The sequence below is a fragment of the Sinohyriopsis cumingii genome, chromosome 3 (genome assembly GCF_028554795.1).
Source record: "Sinohyriopsis cumingii isolate HCF-2022 chromosome 3, ASM2855479v2, whole genome shotgun sequence".
NCBI lineage: Eukaryota > Metazoa > Mollusca > Bivalvia > Unionida > Unionidae > Sinohyriopsis > Sinohyriopsis cumingii.
The window spans coordinates 44,520,071-44,541,749 of record NC_142963.1 but is presented as its reverse complement, the minus strand read 5'-3'; positions in this window follow the sequence as shown (position 1 = coordinate 44,541,749).

Sequence of the window (21,679 nt, the reverse complement as noted above, 5' to 3'; positions counted from 1 at the left end):
AATCTCTTATAAGATTATACGGCATATACAGTATCGTTGTATTATAATACCGCTCGTCTCAGTATTTCATTTGTTAGCACCTTTACTTGATATATTTTGTTCACAGTTACATTGCTGTAAATACATAGTTAAGGTTGAGTCTGCTCAGTTTATAATAATCATGTTTACGGCGGTTGCAGCCTCAAAAAATGTCTGTATTATATGCTATGTCTCATTGTTCAATTATTTAGCACGTTTACGCTATAGACTTTGTCCACATAGTTATGTTATGTTGTAAATACATAGCAAATATTTGGTTCACTAATATCATTTATGTTCAATACGAAGTCACGAAAGTGGCCAGTATCAAACACAACGTTTGTCTTTGTTTTGATTATGTAACCATATACTTTAACTTTGTAATATTTGCAAGACTGACCTAGGTTATTCTGTCCTTTCACTCTCTATCTTCCTCTTGACTCTATCTATGTCGGAAAGAGTAAGCTGGTGCATGTACATTTCAATTTACAATCTCATAAAACAAGTTAATAATACAAACCATCGTTCTCATTCACTTTCGTTCTGACAATAACTTGCACCCCCCTTATACATGTCATGAACACATCACATAAATATATGTCAGTATGTCGGAGAAACTGAAAAGCTTCACAAAAGGACCAGCCTTCGTATATCTGATTGGAAGACAAAGAAATTGTACAGAAGCCCGGTCGCAGAACACTTCTCCTCCTCTGACCACACTTTCAGTGATATTAGACTTACTGCTTTTGCTCACAACCCCAACTGTAGACCCCAAACCAGGAAAGATAAGGAATCTTACTAGATACACCGCCTTAGAATTTCTGTGTTACAAACCTCCTCTATCATTGGGTTCGATTTCTTTGTATTTGTTGCACAAAGCTTTAAGTGTATTCTCTTTCCTAAACATGATTAATTGGATACAGTGGTGTCGCACTTGAAATCTTTTTTCTACCAAACTTTGTTCTGAAATATTCTTTGTTTTGGTCTTTCGCCGCTATCACTATTTTAACTATAGATTTTATAAATTGTTATTTAAATATATGTTGTGTGTTCAATTGTTTTCCGCGATTAGGGAATGTAGTGCTAATATGTAAGTGACTTATGTTGGTTCTAAGAGGGTAAGAAGATGTTTTCCTGAATTTGAGATCACGAATTTACCCTGTTTTGTTAAAAGGTAAGACTCTTACCGTATACTCGCAACTTCCTAGTAGCTAGCTGTTTAACTACGACGCTCTGAAGGAAGCGCTACTAAAACTGTATGAAGTGACAAAGCAAGGTTTCCGGAAAACGTTTAGGTAGAGTAAACCTGAGAAGCGGGGAATCTTTCGACAATTTATCACTAGAATAGACAATTACTTCCAACGCTGGATTGAAGGTGCTAAGGTGAACAAAACTTTTGATGGTTTAGTGGATTTCTTGCTCCTAGATCAGTTATTAAGTATAGTAGGGCGGAATTTGAACCAATTTATTAAGGAAAAAGCGTTCAGAGATGTTCATGACATGGCTAAGCAAGTAGATCATTTCGCTGACGCACATGGTGGTACTCCAAACGTGGTTTCGAAAGATAAGACTGGAAATGAGTCTAAGGGTTTGACTCCCAGAGAGCTAGCGAAACCAACTGAGATATGTAAATCTGGTAGAGAAACAAAACGTCCAGATATACAATGTTATGAATGTAACGAATGGGGCCATGTAAAAGCAAACTGTCCTGAAAGAAAATGTCCCATATATAAGGCAGCCGTAGCTATATATAACAATAATGGTTCCGATAGATATATTCGTAAAAATAATCCTTTATTCGGTACATGTATGTTCCCGGAAGCATGAGTACCAATAGCAATAGCCAACGGTACTGCTTACGATCAGGGGTCACAGTTTAACGTGATACCGGTTGCACAGGTGTGATTGTCAAAAGTTGTCCCGTGAAGGATAACCAAATGCTGGGGATAGAGACTCCCTGCATTGTACATGATCAAACGATTGATCGCGTACCTGTTGAAAGAGTCAGGATTGAAACTCCTTTCTTGACCGGAACAGTTGACACGCCCTGTATAAATAATCCAATTTACCACTTGACAATCGGCAAAGTTGGAGGTTCTCGTCTTCCGACTATGGAAGATTTTAAAACACCCTAAAGCTCTAATCGTTGAAACGCGAGCTCAAACTCAGCAGTGGAAATGCGCGTTTCGGAAGTTAATAGTCCTCGAATCAATCGAATTAATCTCGGGTGACGAATTCATTCGGAAGAAACAGCGCGACACATCCGTGAGATGGATTAACGAAAAAATCGTGTCTAGCTACATTAAATAGTGCAAAGGAGGGGCTAGTTCGAAGTTTGTCAAAAGAAATGTATTAATTCATAGAGAGTCTACCACAAAAGCGGGAAACAAATACCGGCTATTAGTAGTTCCACAAAAATACTGGTCTCGTTTATTGAGGGTAGACCATGAATCTAGCATGGCAAGTCATCTAGGTACGGAAAAGACTCCCAGCAGAGTACTGGCTGAGTTCTACTGGGCTGGTGTAAATAGTCATGTTACTAGGTTTTGTCGGTCATGTGACGTATGTCAGAAAAATGTGTTCCCCTAGGCCAAATGTTCCTGATCAACACACTTTACTAAAGAGTAGCTGTGGATATTGTCAGGCCCATGCAACCTGTAATGAATAAGAAAAACAGGTATATCCTTATACTCGTGGACTATGCTACCAGATACCCTGAAGCCGTAACATTGCCTAGTATCAAAACAGGGATGGTAGCCGAAGCGCTAGTGGATATATTCAGTAGGGTAGGAGTACCGGAAGAAATTTTAACGGATTGAGGAAACCAATTCACTTCTGACCTTATGCGCGAAGTTAGTTGGCTGTTATCCATAAAACAACTGAACAGGACACCGTACCACCCCATGTGTAACGGTCTGGTAGAAAAGTTCAATGGTACATTGAAACAGATGTTACGTCGATTGTGCGCGGAACGTCCGCAAGACTGGGACCGTTATTTGAATGCTGTCCTATTCGCGTATCGCGATTTCCGTAAGAAAGTTTAGGGGTTTTGCCCTTTGAATTGCTGTACGGAAGAACAGTACGGGGTCCTATGGGAATCCTACGCGAACTTTAGACAGGTAATGTCTCTGACGCCGACATGAAAACCACTTACCAGTGTATGTTGAAGGAGTATGTGCTCAAATTGCGCGAAAAACAAATACTTGTAAAATGGCACTTTAAGAGCTAACAAGATCGAGTCGTAAGTATGCTAAATTCTACTATCGTAAAACGCGCGATAGGAAATCTATTTTCGGTGCTCGGGTTACAAATTTAAGTTGTCAAAGAATTGTGAAATGGCAAGAACTGATCATCACTCTACTCAGTCGAAAATGAAATTAAGATATGACAGAAATACAACGGAATAAAATTTTCAGCCATGGTCTAAGAGTTTTGCTCTATTGCCTTTACCTAAAATTCCTCTTCATGCTGAACAATTGAAACGAAAGAATTTAAATGACATAATTAAATCATTAATATTCCTTCGTCTTATATATATGTCGAAGGAGTATTTTGGTGGGGATAGCCTAATTAGTTATTCAGTTGGTTTACATGTACTGTTCCGCAAGGTGAAGATGTAATCGATGTACTGCAATTTTACTGTTGTGATTCTGGTTTAACCAATCTTTGGAATTTATAATAATTAAACAATCTGGACCAATTACATTCACAACTACATCCTCGAGAAAAGTGGGATCAAAAAGAGCTATTATGTGAATATTAGTATTCGTTTTCTGATGCTCCAAGACGAAAACATAAAATCAATCATGATGTTGATATTGTATTTTCAAATCCTGTGAAACAACATTCTTACAGGGCACATACTCTCAGTTAGGAGTTTGCCATGTATTGTTGAGCATAAATCAATTAATGGATATGTTAACGATTTGACGGAATATTCTATTAGAAATGACTCGAAATTAGAGATTTCCTGGACATACTGGACATTCTGTTGCGCGATTGGTCAAGTAGGTATTTGAATATATAGCGGATTTGGTAAGTAGAATTCGTTCCTGTTTAAGATCCACAATTTTGAAGGATCTTTTTTATATAAATCTCTTACATTTTCGTTTTGTAAGTTAGAAAAAATATTCTTTGATTTTACTATTGGTACTGTTTGTGCTTCTTACTGTTACATAGTTTAAGACATGGAGCTGTAAGGAAATATCTTGGTACACTGTTTAGTTTCGTTTTTTATATATGTTAGCTTTATTTTCTTTTTCTTTGTTTATAACATCAAACAAAGCCTTTTTAGGTCCACTAGCACATGTTAACTTTATTTTACGGACCTGTTGAATTATTTGTACTTTGATATAACCAAGTTTATGATTTGCTCCAGGTTCCAGGTCTGATGGTGAATTTCTATATATTGTAAATATTATGTTTGTAAGCAGGTTGTAATCAATTGAAACAATACCGTCACCTTCTTCTCCACCTCCTAAAATGTCTTTAACTAAATTTTTTCTAGTGACAGTTGCAATCATCATCTCACGACCAGACAATATATCAACTATTATTACAGTCGCATCATTGCAAAGTTTTTTTCAATCTGTCTCCTTTTGATAACTTTTCTGTAACTTTCAAATTGATGATTTCAAAGTGTTTACTGAAACCTCTCCCTCTCTCTCGCTGTGCAAAATGATCACATTTTTTATCTTAATTCATTAAACAAAATTAATTTCTTTTTTTACCTTAGCATATAACATGCTTCTGAGAAAGCTCTTGACGATTACAAATGCTATGGGTATAGAAGTTGCAAAGCTATTCATGCCAGTTTAATTTAGCCAGTTTACGATTAACTATTATGTTGCTCATGAATTATTGCAAGATAGCATTGTCAGTCGATAAATGGTCCCGTGGATCCTTTTCAAAACGTTAAAAAAATTGAATTTATTTTCGATTTCAAACATATAAAGATGTAAAAAAAAAATTATTATCAGGACATAAGTTTCCCGGGAAGGGGTTTAACAGCAGGCGACTTTTATTGCAGGAATATCTACCGTTCTCTATTCCGTTCAGATTGCATTGAGCTTTTGAATACATGAATAAGTTCGATGTTTAAGCGTTAAAGGAATTGTTGATAAAAAAACCCAGAGATTTAGACCCTAACGAGACGTATTATCTTCCATTAGTTAGAGGAAGAGTATAGATAAAACGATGAGGAAAGCCATTATTGATAATTATTTCAACAATAAGAAACTTCTCTGTGATTATCATCGAATAAAAATTGCTGATACAGAGAGCTCTACAGTGCAACAATCATAACCTCAGACACATAGCTATAGTTTCTTGCGACACGGGAGAAATGGAAGGGAATGATACGGTAGAAAATCTAAATCAAAAGCTTCCACCTCTTCTTCACCTTATGCGGCAACAAATGTTTCTACTTACAGTAGTTACTATGGTGCCTGTGCATAGCGCGATATTTCTGACTAGACCGAGTTACTTAATTTTATCGTTGCAAATTGTAACAAATCAAAACCTACAATTACGAGGCTTTGATATATATAATTAAGTAATCCAGTTGTAATCTGATTGTTCTGGGACGTGTCGATACTCAAATACGCATGACGCCTAGGGTAATAATGGAGATAATAAAATCGCATTTGAAAAATAAGGAAGGAAATATAACAAAAATGATAGAGGACCAAGATTCGCTCATGCGATGATACAAATGCTGATCTATTGCTGTTTAGATCGTATGAGAAAGAGTAGACGATCAAGGATCAACAATTAGCAGTTAACAATATACATCTCTGTTAAACAGAGACTATATATTTAGATCTTTGTTTGGGAGACAGACTGGAACAATGTATCATATCTCTGAAGAGATTGTTATGTTTTGAAAGCTCAGTTGGAACAGATCCGCTGAGATGTTAAATATGAAATACAACAAGAGGACCGAGGGATGAAAATGGCATTGAAGACTTTTAAGACACACTTGAGCAATTTTTAGAGGAAATACATATGACTACATAGCGCTTTCGGTTAATAACTATGTGTTCAAGCAAACCGATCCCGATATAGAGTCAAAAGGAAGATAGCACCACGAACAAATCACAGAAGAATCCCAGAGGCAAATATCTGAATTCATTGAAACAACATGTGATACACGTTACAACGGGAATAAAGGTAGAGTGTCAGGTTTGGTAAATCAGTGCTTCAGTAACATGTCTATTGATTTGCTTTGTATGGATCTATTCATTTTCCCATTTCAATTTATCCCAGTGCAACTACCAGCCTCGAAACTAAGGATATACTTTGAAAAACCTGTAACAGTCAATGACTAACCGATTTATGTAATTCTTCTTGCGAACAGATAAAATGGAAGTACATATTAATTCACCTAGCCATTGGTGTTAGTGTCTACGTTGCTCACAAGACATCTTTCTTTTAAAAGTCTCAAACGTTTATTTTATATATGCATAGCATAACTAAGGCAAAGTAGGCAATACATGCAGGAAGAAACAGCTCAGCGTTATATCGCATACACACCGATAACGCACTATAACACTATAAGTTACCTTTCGGGAAATTTGATACGTTCCAAAACTAATCCACCAACAGATGAAAAGAAACCAATGTATACATAGAGTGCTTCAGATGATCAGCTAAACATGAAAACAATACATTTGTTTCCGTTATGCTTTAGTTATCGTGTTAGCACGAGGGGCAATATGTACTGACACTACACTATGTCTAATTGTGGTGAATGATTAACTGAAGAAAGACTATATTAGAACTGAAACTGAAAAGGACTGAATACAAAAATCAATGACATTATATTCTGTCCATATTATCTAGTAATTTGTGTGCTCAGCGAGGCTTGCAATAGTACCTTATAATTCAAGGATAGACGGTGACTGTTATAGATCCTGTAGATAAATGACTGACCACGTGGTTACTTGTTGAAGATGTATTTCAGTGTGCAAATGCTTTGCATACGATCGATGACTGTCGCATTATTGATGATGTGAGACATTAAATGACTTATTTAAACCAATTAGCGTTTAGCGCTAAACATGTAAACAAAACCTTTGTCATACTAAGCTACCCGTATTGCATTCAGTTTTTCATAGACAATGCCCCTTTTATTGATTGCGTTATTTTAATGTAATATTCAATGATGTGAGAAACATAGACAGTTTTGATAGTTTATGTTCTGATTAAATATCTAGTACATTTCAACTTTAATTTTCTTTAATCACACATTTTGTTTTTCCTCTACAAGCTTTATTTTCCTATTTGATAGAAACGAATATCGTTTTGCTCTTACCTGCGAAACACTAAAAGAGGTGCACGCTTCATCGCATCCTCAGATATGAACCTTGTTTATACATTGGAGGTGATCTGAGGTGATCTGAATGTATTTTCCTTCGGACAGTCAATAACATCAAAACTTTTTTTTGATTGTTCATATCAATGTAGAGACTTTGCCTCAAAGCATGCATGCTGTTCTCATTTTTCATACAAATGTAGAGATATAAACTCACAGTATGAATGCTGTTCACATACTATCCCCTTATTTCTTTCTCATTTATTGTTTATCATTATTACGTTATACATTTAGGTAAATATAATACTCTTATTACATTTTGAACTTTATCCGTTTAATTTAATTTTCTTGTTTTCAAGCAAAACAGTACTGAGTGAACGACATTGTGTGCTCTCTTGGAAAAATAGAACCCCTTCTGGTTGGTGAATAGATAAAATCATATGTACATGTATTATCTAAAAGTTAATAATTATTGGTTAAAAAATATTTCCTTAAAATTTTGGCCGCTTTATTGCCTTATTTTGTTTTTCGGGTTTAAGAAGGATTATAACAATGGTCTGTGTTAAGCCTGGGCAACTATGTGTATTGTGTTCAGTTTTTGTCGCCATTCGAGGAAAACATTTAATTGTTTGTGATGGATGACACATTTCTATTTGTTTTAGCTAGCGGTTTTAATAATACTTCTACTTCATTTTTCATCGTCTTCTGTAATTTTAAATAAATGTTTTTAACCCGAATTATTTTTATCTGGGGCATTTGTGATATCTTTGAAATCATAAGATAATAAAAATGCATTAGATATTTTTAATCTACTTTTAAAATGCAACCAGCATCACAGATGAGGGATATTTCCACCAGGTTTGTTCCATTTGTGCATATAATTGCCTAAACTCTTCTGCACTCCACCTCTGGAGTTCTAAAGTCCATATAAAGTTTTCAAAAGAAACTCAATAAACGAAGATTCGCCAGTGCAGCTCTAAGTTTCAAAAGATCCGCAGGGCTGGTCTGCGCATGCCTCGTTTGCCTGTCTTTGTATTCCTATGTCTGCCATTACGTTTTTGACATTTTTGTTTGCAACAAACACTTTTGGTAAAATATGTCAGTTACTGTGTCTTAGAACAATAAGATATCATCTATACTATCTACCACGGCGTCATATTTGTGTCAGTTCAGGTTATTTACACTGATCAGAGTACCATAGTTGCATTATGCTAATTGATAGTAGATATAAATAATTTCAAAAAACTGTCACTTGTACAAACGATTATGTTTGCACGCTTCTATAGCATTATCATAATCTCTTGTTTGTTTGTACCCACAACGGATTTTAAAACTCAAACGCATCAGGGACAGAGAAATGTACAGAACTTAAACATGTCATTCATTGATTTCTAACCTCATTGTCGCCAAGGGGTTCTTAGCACTGTAGAATTGTTGAAACGCCAACAAAAACATTCGAGGACCTTACCGATTTTTTACTTAGGGACCAGCTGTTAAACGCTTGTGGAAAGGAATTGTATTTATTCCTGAGGGAAAAGTCCTTCAATAATATCTCTGATATTGCTACCCAGGCAGACCATTTTGCCGAAGTTCGGGGATGTACCTAGAATGTGATCTCAAGGGATACAAGGGAGGTAATCAAGATAAAGATCAGAGACCCAGAGAACCAGAGAAACTTGGTACAAATAAAGGTGGAAACTTTCAATATGGGAAGGGTACAAATCGTAGGTATAGACAATGTTTCACCTGTAAGGAATGGGGTCACATCTTGCCCGATTGTCCGAAAAGGAAGGGGTTTGACCAGAGGGTCGCGGTTGCTATCGAAAGCAGAGCATGGTCAGGAGGCGGTAAGCGCGATGATTTTCCAAGTGATAATTCGGCATCGAATAACGCGAATAATGTGTACGAGTCCGCAGCGCGTGTACAGATCGGTCAGGATGTTATTCAGTCGGTCGGCACTAATCTTTTTCCCGAGGCGAGGGTACCGACTGCTACTTGTACTGCCAACGGACAAGAAATCACGGTCTTACGAGACACCTGGTGCACGGGCGTCGTAGTAAAGTGGAGTCTCGTTAGGGATGACCAAATGCTTGGTTGGAAATCCCCGTGCATGTTATTAGATCAAACAATTGACCGCGTTCCCGTCGCAAGAATAAAAATCGATACGCCTTTTCTGACGGGAACCATGGAAGCACTGTGAATGGAAAACACCATATACGACCTAACTATCGGAAATGTAGAGGGATCCAGACTCCCAACACTCTCTGATTTCCGGTTTCTCATTGTACAAGCGATCGACACTAGGGCAAAGGCGCAGGCGGATAAAAAGCCGCTACGTAAGTTGAAAGTTCCGGAAGCCGTGACTGATACCTCGCGCGATGAATTCACGCGCGAGTAAAGGCATGATGCGTCCTTAAGCGCGACTGTGGAGAGGATCCTGTCCGGTACTGCGAAACATTGTAAGGGCGGTGGGCGCTCTAAATTCGTACGTACCAAAGGTTTAGTGTTTAGACAATTTACCACGTCGGACGGTACGAAGTATTTCCAACTGGTTGTCCCTCAGAAATTCCGGCCACATGTAATGAGAGTAGCACACCAGTCCAGTATGGCAGGTAATTTAACCATGATAAAAACAAGCGTCAGAGTATTAACGAAGTTTTAGTGGCCTGGCGTAAATAGTAGCGTAACACGATTTTGTCGGTCGTGCGACGTTTGCCAGAAGATTGTGTTAGAGGGGAGGTTTTAGCCATGGTGCTGATTTGGGTGTCGAGTGGTGGTTCTTTGTGACTTGACATGTACCTAGTGTGCTGCTGTCGGTGGTGACGTTATGTTCATAGGGAGATTGTGGTTATCTCGCGTAGAGAAACCAGAGCTCCGGTACCAACGGGCTTGCAGGGTCCAAGGGATCCATGGGCAGGCTGGGAGGGGCGGGCCATGCGTGGTGGCTCCTTTACCATTGGACAGTGGTGGGACTGTCAGAATGCGAAAACCGCTTTACATTGAACTTGTAGAAGCTGAAAGTTACATCAAGTTGATTACGCGCAAAAGAATATATCCCTACAAAAGCATGAGCGACTCGAAACTGTTTCCTGAAACTCATATTCCACCTATATGGGTTTTTATTCATCACTGTCCAGCGAAGATATTTCCTCAGAAGGTATATGAGGCTTTTCGCAATCAGCCACGAGCGTACACCAGCAAGATCCCGCTCTTTACATTTCGTCTTAGGGAACGGCCTCGAATGTGGTGTTCTCAAATTACAAGACTAAGATGGAACTATTTAACAATATTTGTTTATTGAACGTGGCATCCATGGTAGGATTTCCCTGGTTAGTCATCGTGTTTGACCGAATATAATCGCACCGTCGCAAGCAGCTACATTGTGTATCTTGACACCAACATCCTGTATGGTGGGTATTAATGAAATAGATGTCCGCATGCGCGTTTAAATGGGTAGATTTCTCCGACATGGAGTACCAGTACAAATACCGTGATGAGCTTCACCCAGCCAACAGTGAGTATCTAATGGCATTGGAAGCGTTCTCGATTCCCCAGTGTGCATTTTGTATGGTTCCAAAAGCAAGTTTGTTGAAAACAATAAACGGGTTCCGAATCTGCAACCTAAGATCAACTATGTCGTCCACGCAAGAGACACTTATCTGTATATGTGGTTGGGACTGCGTGTATCGCGAATCAATCTGGTGTTGTCATTTCTCCAGTGCATGTGGATGACCCATTACATGTAGATCGTTATGTATCTGCAGAAGACATACGCGAACCGCCGCGATCAAATTTAAAAACCTCTTCTTCAAGCTCGTAATAATGCATTGTTTGCTAAAGCCATGGAATTCAGCGAAAACGAATTCACGTCGACTTTCCCCGGGACAGTAACAAATGAAAACTTCACATAATGATTGCTGACGTGGAATTTGAGTCACATATAATATTTTTGATGTTAGATTGTAGCAGTTGCAATTTTAAAACATTGTCTGAAATTGACGACACTTATGTACTTTGGTGCGCTTGAGTTGGATTTCTCAAACTTGCTCATGTACGAGTTTTCTTACCTTTAGATCAAACTGAGGTACTTTGAGAACTTTAAGTTGCTGTACACGGATACGGATTCGCTGCTAATGCACACCACCCCAATGACGTCTATTTCAAGGTGGGTGTGGCATCCCTTGCCTTGATATCATCGAATACCCGAATGATCATCCGTCATTCAACAACTACAATACGAAAATGGAGGGGAAATTCAAGGACAAATGTGCGGGAAAGTCCATTGATGAATTCATGGTACGGCGGTAACAAATGTACTTGCTAATGATCGGAGCGTTCTCGCAGGTGGCTCTGGTAGCTCAAAGAACATCACAACAGCCAAAGGGATTCGTTGGATTGTTTTGGTGCAAGCTCTCAAACACGTTTACGTTAGCATTTTGAGAACAGTGTGAAATCAATAGACGTCAATGTTACCGGGCTGACGAAATGTCTCATGGGTGTTTATATTTATATCCAGATACGTTTGTACCCTATCTATCCATTAATCGCAAGAAATTTATTATAATGCACAAGGCAAGCTTTCCATCTTCATGTTTGTTATATCGGGGCATTGCCTGTATTTGCAATCGTGCTCTTCATGACTCTTTAGACAATTCATCCAGTTATTCCTTCTCCGACAACCGGTCCAGCAATCGCGTTCATGTCATGGATGGAATACTCGTCGGTTATTTTGGAAGCACACGGATATTGTTTGCTACTTTATATATGCAATCATATCGACAACATGCAGCATCGACAAAAGGTTTACATGTTCTTCTCCGGACATCGGTATATTATTGGAGTCTAGTCGTATATCTACTAGTGCTCTTGGCACGCAATAATTGTTCCTGGGTCCCTGCAGGGATCCAAATGTGTACTCCACTGTAACCAAGATAATTTTGTTAACGGAGCAGCGTTATTACCGGCAACAAATTAGTTGTAGACCTTGCAGCTCTATGGCCGATGGAACAGGACTTAAAGTTCTAATTCAGTTATTATAGTAAATATTCGCAAACACCATGCTATTAAAATTTCAATAACTTAAAATATCTGAGTGCTCATGATCAACCATATATTATCAGAATAGATGAATCCTGGATGACAGCTTATGTTTAGAGATAAGGATACGATCCGCAGCATTTACTGAACTTATATGAGTTTGAAATATGTGCTTCCAATACCGTACCAAATAATGAGGTGCTAATGTCAGTAATGAGTGTTTCAAGCTCAAGACTGTTATAGGACTGAAAATCCAACAATAAAACAATGTTTCTGTTTTTCTTTCGGCTACAAAAGTTTCTTTCTACTGAAATCGATGTTTCATTATCAACCAATCCTAGCTAGCTAAACCCATATATACTGTATAATAAATTAGCCCATTTCCAGGCTGGTTAGAATTTTCCATACAGTTAGAACCATGTGTCCTATTAACGTAATCATCTTTTCTGCACACTGGCAGCAATTGTGGCAGCACCAATGCTCATTATAAACTGCGATGTATTTTCGGTACGAGTTTTGATGCGGTAACGCACACCATTTAAAGGCATGCCAATGTTGTATATAATAACTGGCATTCGTTATGGCATTCGAGCAAAATAAAAACTGCGCTTTTTTTTAGTGGTTGCCCTCTGTGTTGGCGAAGCATGACCAAACAAGCAGAGTGATACGTTTCTTAAATCAGTTTGTGCTTTAGTTATAGGCCCCACTGGAACTTGGAAAACTCAACTATTGATCAATCTGAATGTGCTATGGTTAAAATGTTATGAGTTATACGTAATAGTACCATCTACCGACAATTAATGTTATGACGTACTTAAAGATTTCGATACGCGCTATCGTCCTAATCGGCGAGACCGCTGCACGGTTTCAGCAGTAAAGTTGCCATCCCCTAAATTCGTACTGAATCTAATAGACTCTGCATAATGACCTATTCATAAAATCATCCCAATGAGGCTGATAAATCTGCCCGCAAAACATCAGAGTAGTTCTTATATACTTGTCGGTATTTCTCGAGGCACTTTAGCTACCGTCGTGTGAAGGGGTCTTTCGGCGGTATGTACAGAATATGTCCTATGTACAGTAACTTGTAAATCTAAGTGGAATACAAATTCCTAGCTACTAATATTGTTTCAAATTTCATGGCTACATCCAGCTGTTTCATCAGATACAGCAACCAGTCAGGTGCGACGTTTGCTTATTCTCTGATTCGGAAGTTTTTGGTTGCGTTTGTCGTCTAATTTATTTGCGACAAATGCCATTTGAAAATATTTTTGCTTTTGTCTAATCAAGTTCTAAATGAGATAAACGTGAAGTACAAAATGACGGGAAATTTAAATGTGTGTACCTGTTATAAATATATCTTTGTTTTCTAAGTGCACGTAATAATCGCATCAGCAATATTTCCCCATGAGTGTTGATTATATATTAAGATCATTATCAATAAACGTCAACATATTAGGGTCTGGTTCGAGGACATTGGTATTCCCCGCTGATGAACCCGTTTTGCCTGATGTTTACCACATTTATTTATTATAATTTATACATTAAATATAAATATTGTTATGTATTAATATATACATACACAGTTATGTTTGCTGTAACGGACTTCTCATGTACAGTGTGGGTGCTTGTGTAACAACAGTTGACCGTCTACCAGATCGAATGACGGTACTACCCGTACCTTTCGAAGCATCTGTTCAGTTTGACTGGGACAAACATTATTCGATATGGTTTGTTTCTACCTTCGATATCCTTGAACATGCTGTTGTGGAATAGGTTCGTGCCTGAGCGATGTTTCTTTGACAAGCATACAATTGGCTACCCAGTTTTTGTACACTATCAGTCAATGTAAGTAGGGGCGTCTCATTTTCTTCCTCACAGTCTTCAAATTTTCATTGAAATGTGTTTTTAAAGCAATAAAGCTTATGAATTTCTATTCCATTTCTTGGTTCATCTAGCCCAGCTTATTTGGTAGAATCACATTCTCATTTCTCGAGGTTGATTTTACTGTGCGGACTTTTCATTCTCGAACTCTGGGTGGGAGGTAAATAAATGTAGAATTCAGATCAACTATCGCTTGACTTATGGATCAATCGTTTAATTTTCCGCCGGGGGAAGAGATGGGTCTGAGGGGGATGGAAGGTTCGATCCTTTAATCTTTGAAAACATTATACCGGCCCGTTAATAGCTTGACAAAATGTTGTTGCTTCAATTTGTGGATTAAAGGGACATATTACATTTATTTATATCAATTAACAAATTTGAATTGAAGTAGACTAAATTTATCTTTGCCTGAAAGACCCCCAATCAGATTATCTTTTTCCAACTGTTGAAGCAACGTTCATTCGTGTTTCACCGTCTTTAGAATAATGAATAAATGCTGATGTAATCGTCAACAATTCAATAATATATACAAAGTGTAGCAATTATATTGGGGCCCCGAGTGTCCGAGTGGTCTTAAAGCGCTTTCCGTTACGGATCACTGCTATCTCACCTCTGTATGCGTGGGTTCGAATCTCGGATTCGGCTAATGTGAGTATTTGAGAAAGCTTGCCAGTAGCTTCTCGTGGGTCGCTGGTTCTTCCCGTGGTTTTCACGGGTTGTTCCTCCACCATTAATATTGGCCGCCATGCGTTGCCTATCGTGTGCTGAAAAATGGCGTTAAACCTCACAACAACAAGAACAATTATATTTTGTGAACACTGTACGACATAAGCTTACAGTATTATACTCCATCAACCAGTATATATTGCCTTTGAGAATTCCTCAACAAGTTCACTACTCATTGTGTATCTAATTCAGGAAGTATTATCACGGGAGTCGAGTAAGGTCAGAACAAACATATACAGTAACCTTTAGGAATCGTATAGTTTATAGTAAGGGGCCATACTCATCGTTATATCAAGAAATATTCGCTATTAAACTTCTAACTGCCGTTAAAACTAATTAAATACTTTGAATATATCGGTATGTTTCTTTTCATATTTTAATCAACTAGTTTGCTTTCTATAAGTCACTAAACGATTTAAAGACGTCTTCCTACTATTTCTTATTTTTCGCGTAACAGATAGAAACCGCTAGCGATGTTCAAGACGGTGCATTTAATTCGCCTCAAAGGAGACAATACTTGCCACGCTTTGAATAAATTCGGCATGTGGTGAAACCTTTGAGTTCATTTTATCTAGGCATGTGAATCAGATTTATTATAATTATAATTTTATGCGTAACATTCGTACAATTACGAGCTTTCAATTTCGTCTACGTTTTCCAAAGGGCTCCCCGGAAGATTTAACGGAGTATGTTGTGCATGAACATCGACGGGTGATGGTGGAATACCTCATCTTATTTCAAGTTGACAAGGAACATCACGCAAATGGAGAAGGTATGAATAAACTTGTGTGTGTGTGTGTGTGTGTATATATATATATATATATATATATATATATATATATATATATATATATATATATATATATATATATATATATATATATATATAAGCAGGTGTAAAATTGCATCTATTACGACCTATTCTCTTATACTAGGTAAAAGAAAATAGCGAAGCCAACAAGGTTTGTAAAATTCAACAAATAATTTACGTTCCAAAAATACAAAGTCAAAATTATGAAGGTACTTACATTATTGCGAATTTAATCCCAAATAGTCTAAAATGCCATATAACTAGTCATAATGAATAAAGTACTAATTAAACCCCAGTGCTGTTCAAAATAAGATCCAGTGGTGAAAGTGTTGATGTACCTCGAGTAGAATGTGATGTGGAGATGTGCCAACAGTCTTTTCATGAATCACAATAATATAATCCATAATGTCCTCGCCTGAATTCACTATAAATCCAAGATAATATTTCTATCCAAGAGTATTGTTTGAAGAGAACTTTGTGTTTTCAGTGAATACTAATTTGAATTAATAATTCTACCCAAATGAAATAGTGATCATATCAATACAAATGATTTCTGCTTCTTCTGTTATCGCAAGAATGAATAATTTCTCAAGTTAACAAGATTATAAACGCCTCTACCTGACCTAGGACACAACTAGTATATTCTGAAAATACTATGTATATTAATGGAATTTTCCATTCTTGAACATTCTGGGATGTTTACAAGATAAAATCTGTTACTTAAATTATAATAAATAAATGTGGTAAGTATCAGGTAAAACGGGTTCTTTACTGGGGAATACCAATGTCCTCGACCGAGACCCAAATAAATATGTTGACGTTTATTGATAAAGATCTTAATATATAATCAACACTCGTAATATTTGTTTACCAAAATAAAAGTTACTGGTCAGGTAGACAAGGGACTTTATTTTGGACAAGGTCAAATCCAAACTAATTATACATATCACATAATGATGGAGAAAAAACAGCAATAATCAATACAAATTAAATAGTCATAACACATGTTTATTATATATAGTTGATTACCCAAGTTAGATTTTCTGGAGTATGTTTTCCGATAGGTAGTCTTTAATCAGTGCCATGTATATACTTTAAGGCATGATGTATTTATGAAAAACAGTTTCTTTCTTTATTAAATTATAGTACAATTTGAAAATTATATTATCTATACGCATGATAATAAAAAACAACTTTCATTCATGGAATAATAATATTCGCAATTGTTACTTTTTATAATACATGGATGTTAAGTCCATAAATGACAATGAGTTGATTTAATCCAAAACCCACTCGGTTACAATTCTGTTACAATGTTGTCAGAAGTGGGATCTTTGGATTAAGTGAATCGTCATCATCTTGTTTGTGAAAGTTTACTCTTATTGTTTAAGAGTTAGAAAAGCGGGTAAGATTATAAATCACAGAATCAAAGAAACAAGCAGAAAAGGAAAGGATTCAATGGGAGCGGTAAGGCAGAAGAGAGAGTTAGAAAAACAGGCCGAGAAGGAAAGGGTAGAATGCGAAAGGGGAGCGGAGATGGAGAAGAGTTAGAAAAACACGCAAGGTTAGAAGCTTTGGTGATAGAAGAAAGATTAAGGCAATGAGAACATGAACGCCAGGTAGAGTTAGCAACAGCTAGGAAAGGAGAACGCGATTCTGTCTCCAGCAAACTAAAGGACCCTAAATGACCCCCCATTGACGATGAAAAAGATAACATGGATAGTTATCTCATCGGTTTGAGCAGTACGCCAAGAACCAGAAGTGGAGTCTAAATGACTGGGCACTGCATCTCAGTGCTTTAATAAAAGGTAAAGCACTGGATGTGTATTCGCGACTTCCTAGAGACGATGCGTTCAATTATGACGTCCTGAAGGAAGCACTTCTAAAAAGGTACGAGCTGACTGAACAGGGTTTCCATAACAGGTTCAGGTATTGCAAGCCCGAGAAGGGAGAAACCTTTGGTCAGTTCATCCTTAGAATACCGAACTATTTTCCGCGGTGGATTGAATGCGGAAAAGCGGTGACAACGTTTGAGGGGTTGACTGATTTTTTGCTCAGAGATCAATTGTTGAACACAGTTGACCAGGAACTAAATCAGTTTCTGAAAAAGAAAGTCTTCTTAAACGTACAAGGATATGGCTAAGCAGGCCGATTTATATGCCGAGTCTCATGGGGGAACACAGACCGTGGTTTCAAAAGATGTTAAGTCTGGAAACCGGTCTACGAGACCGATGCCTAGAGAGCTAGCGAAATCAGCTGAAGCAAGTAGGTCAGTTCGGGATACAGGTCGTCAGTGTGTACAATGTTACTTGTGTAAGAAATAGGGTCATATTCAAGTAAAATGTCCTAAAAGGAAGGGACTTACACATAAGGTAGCCGTGGCTATACAGAGTAAAGGTATGTCTGCTACCTTTACGCAATTTTGAACCAGGTATTCATTCACTTGGCACATGTCTTTTCCCCGAAGCGCGAGTACCAACCGCGAAAGGTTTCGTGAACAGTCGAGAAGTCGTAGCATTACGTGACACTGGTTGCACGGGTGTAGTGATCAAACGTAGTCTCGTGCAAGATAACCAAATGATCGGGTGGGAGTCACCATGTATGCTACTCGATCAGTCGATCGGTCGCATCCCCGTAGCAACGATGACGGTAGAAACACCTTTCCTGACCGGAACCGTTGAAGCACTTTGTATGGAAAACCCTATTTACGATCTGACAATCGGTAATGTTGAAGGTTCCCGTTTTCCATCCTTGGCAGATTTCAGGATACATTTGGCCCAGGTAGTCGAAATGCGAGCACAAACCAGACGAGAGAAAAACTCGTTTCAGAAATTAAAAGTCCCTGAGTCGATCTCCGGAATTTTGGGTGATGATTTCAAACGAGAGCAAGAACGGACGAATCCATAAAATCTATTGTTGAGAAAATCGCGTCCGCCGCAATCAAACACTGCAAGGTTGGAGGCAGCTCGAGATTCGTTCGGAGGAACGAGCTAATTTATAGGGAGTTTATCACTCCGGAGGGTTAGAGGTATTGGCAAGTAGTCGTACCCCAGAGATATAGATCTCAAGTACTCAGGGTGGCACATGAGTCTAGCATAGCAGGACACCTGGGTAAGGAGAAGACCACTAGCAGAGTAGTCGCTGAATGCTACTGGCCTCGTGTTAATGGCGATGTCACACGGTTCTGTAAGTCTTGTGATGTATGCCAGAAAACCGTATGTAAGGGAAGAGTCACAAGGGTGTCCTTAGGACAGATGCCATTATAATATACGCCGTTTAAAAGAGTGACGGTGGATATTGTAGGACCAATACAACCGGTTACCGAAAGGAAGAACCGGTGTACTCTTACTCTTGTGGATTACGTAACCAGATACCCCGAAGCAGTAGCGTTACCAAATATTGAACGGAACGGGTGGCTGAAGCATTGGTTGACATCATCAGTAGGGTAGGGGTGCCAGAAGAAATCCTAACGCATTGTGGTGCCCAATTCACCTCTGACCTCATGTGTGACAGAGCGATAATATAGAAAAAAGGGTCTTAAATGTCGTTTGTACGGCAGTCATCGACGATGACGTAATAAACTCAGAAATCGAGGTTTCCCTTGAGTTTTCCTTGGGTGCTGCCAGAGAAGAGGTAAATCAAGTCAATGTGAGTGCGGAGTTGACCAAAGACCAGCGTCAGCAAATTAAAGCGGTCGTGGATAAATACTCGAACGTATTCACCGACAGACCAGGTCGTACAACCTTGGTTGACCTCACAATTCAACTAAACACATCTGACCCCATTATAATCAAAAGTATCTGGTACCATACAACGCACGAGAAGCTGTGGACGAAGAGGTGAGTAAAATGTTAGTTCTAGAGGTGATTGAACCCTCCGACTTGCCATATTCATCTCCCGTAGTGCTGGTCAGACAAAAGATGGGACGAACCGATTCTCTATAGAATCTGGTCAGTTAAATAAAATCACGGTGTTCGATGCCGAACCAATGCCAGATATGGAGGGTCTATTTGCGAAGTTGAAGGGTAACCGATGGATTTCCAAATTGGATCTGTCCAAGGGATATTGGCAGGTTCCCTTTGCTCACAAGTCCCGTGCATTGACAGCATTTGCGACCCAGAAAGGATTATATCAGTTCAAGGTAATGCCATTTGGGTTAGTAAGTCCCAGTGCCACGTGTTGTCGCTTGATGCGCAGGTTGCTGAAGGGTTTATCAAGCATTGATAGCTTTGTAGATGACATATTTGTGTACACGAATACTTGGAGTGAGCACGTGTCCGTCTTGACGGAACTCTTCGATAGACTCCGCGGAGATAACCTCACGGTGAGACCCACTAAATGCAGTATTGGTATTTCAGATTTAGACTGTTTTGGGTCATAGGATGAGTGGTTCGGGGCAGTTGAAACCTCACCCCAAGCAAGTGGAAGCGATTAGAAACGCACCAAAGCCAGACATATTGACGCATTTGTAGGTCTAGTAGGATTTTATAGAAGTTTATACCAAACATTGCAGCCATTGTTAGCCCACTGTCTGATCTGACAAAGAAGGGGTAACCAAACCAAGTAAAATGGGGACCACCACAAGATAGAGCTTTTTGCGCGCTGAAAGAGAAACCATTCAGTGCACCTATATTAAAATTGCAAGATGTTAGCAAGCCCTTTATTATAAGAACAGATGCATCTAAAACTGGGATGGGAGCAGTTTTACTGCAAGGCCAAGATACCAGTAAGTTACCCGTAGCTTACTCGAGTAGGAAATTGCTACCCAGGGAGAAAAACTATTCCGTTATTGAGAAAAAGTGTTTGGCCGTAGTGTGGGGATTTGGGAAGTATCATGTGTATCTTTTTGGGAGAGATTTTCTTCTGCACACTGATCACCAACCAATATTGTATTTAAACAAGGCCAAGGTCGCTAAAGCTCGATTGATGCGTTGGGCGCTGACACTACAACCTTATTGCTTCCGTGTAGAGGCAATAAGAGGAGTTGAAAATATAGGGGCAGACTACTTCAGTAGGGCATGATTGAAAATTTGGATACATTTTTACCAAGTATAGAACATCCAGTTTACTGTATAACCAGTGTAAATATTGTAAGATAGCATTAGTGATTTTTCTTTTATTCTGTGAAAGCTATACAAAATGTGTACATTTTTGTCTCTTAGGGGGCAGGTATTGTCACAGAATAAGGCAAGAAGTAACTTGGTTATGCCTTATAACTATTTGATCCTTTCTCGTTGTACATGCGTACCACGTTACCTAGGGTGAATACTTGTTTGTCCAGGTAAGCGAGTGTACTAGCATGTATCTTGTCGAAAATTGCTTGCGACGAGAGACATTAAAACCACGATATGCACGGGTATTTTACCCTGACTATTACTCAATCTCCTATTGATTTAAGGTAGATTCCATTTCTAACCGAGAATGGTCGTTTTTGGTCTTGTTAATAAGTGTTAAATTCATATTTTATTTGATACGTGAAGCTTATTCAGGTTTTAATGTCATATGGTGTAATACTGCATTTACTACTACGTGGATTTGAGACGTTGTGAACTTTGAATTACAAATTGCTATTAGAGTTCAATTTATTAGCATATATCTAAAGATTTTTCAAAACCCATTATTATGACCAGTTTGGTTTTATTGTAGCTGTTCAGGGCTGCTTAGAGATGTCTGAAGCTGTTCTGAGCTGTTTAGGGCTGGCGGTAGCTGTGTAAGGCTGACTGAACCTGTTTAGTGCTGCGTGCTGTCTATACGTATGTGTATACGTGTCTGTACACGTGGTGGATTTACGAATGTATACGTAGCCAATACAAGGGTAATGTATGATGTCTGTACGTATGTGTATACGTATGTCTGTACATGTGGTGGATGCGTGAAGTTGTGAGCGG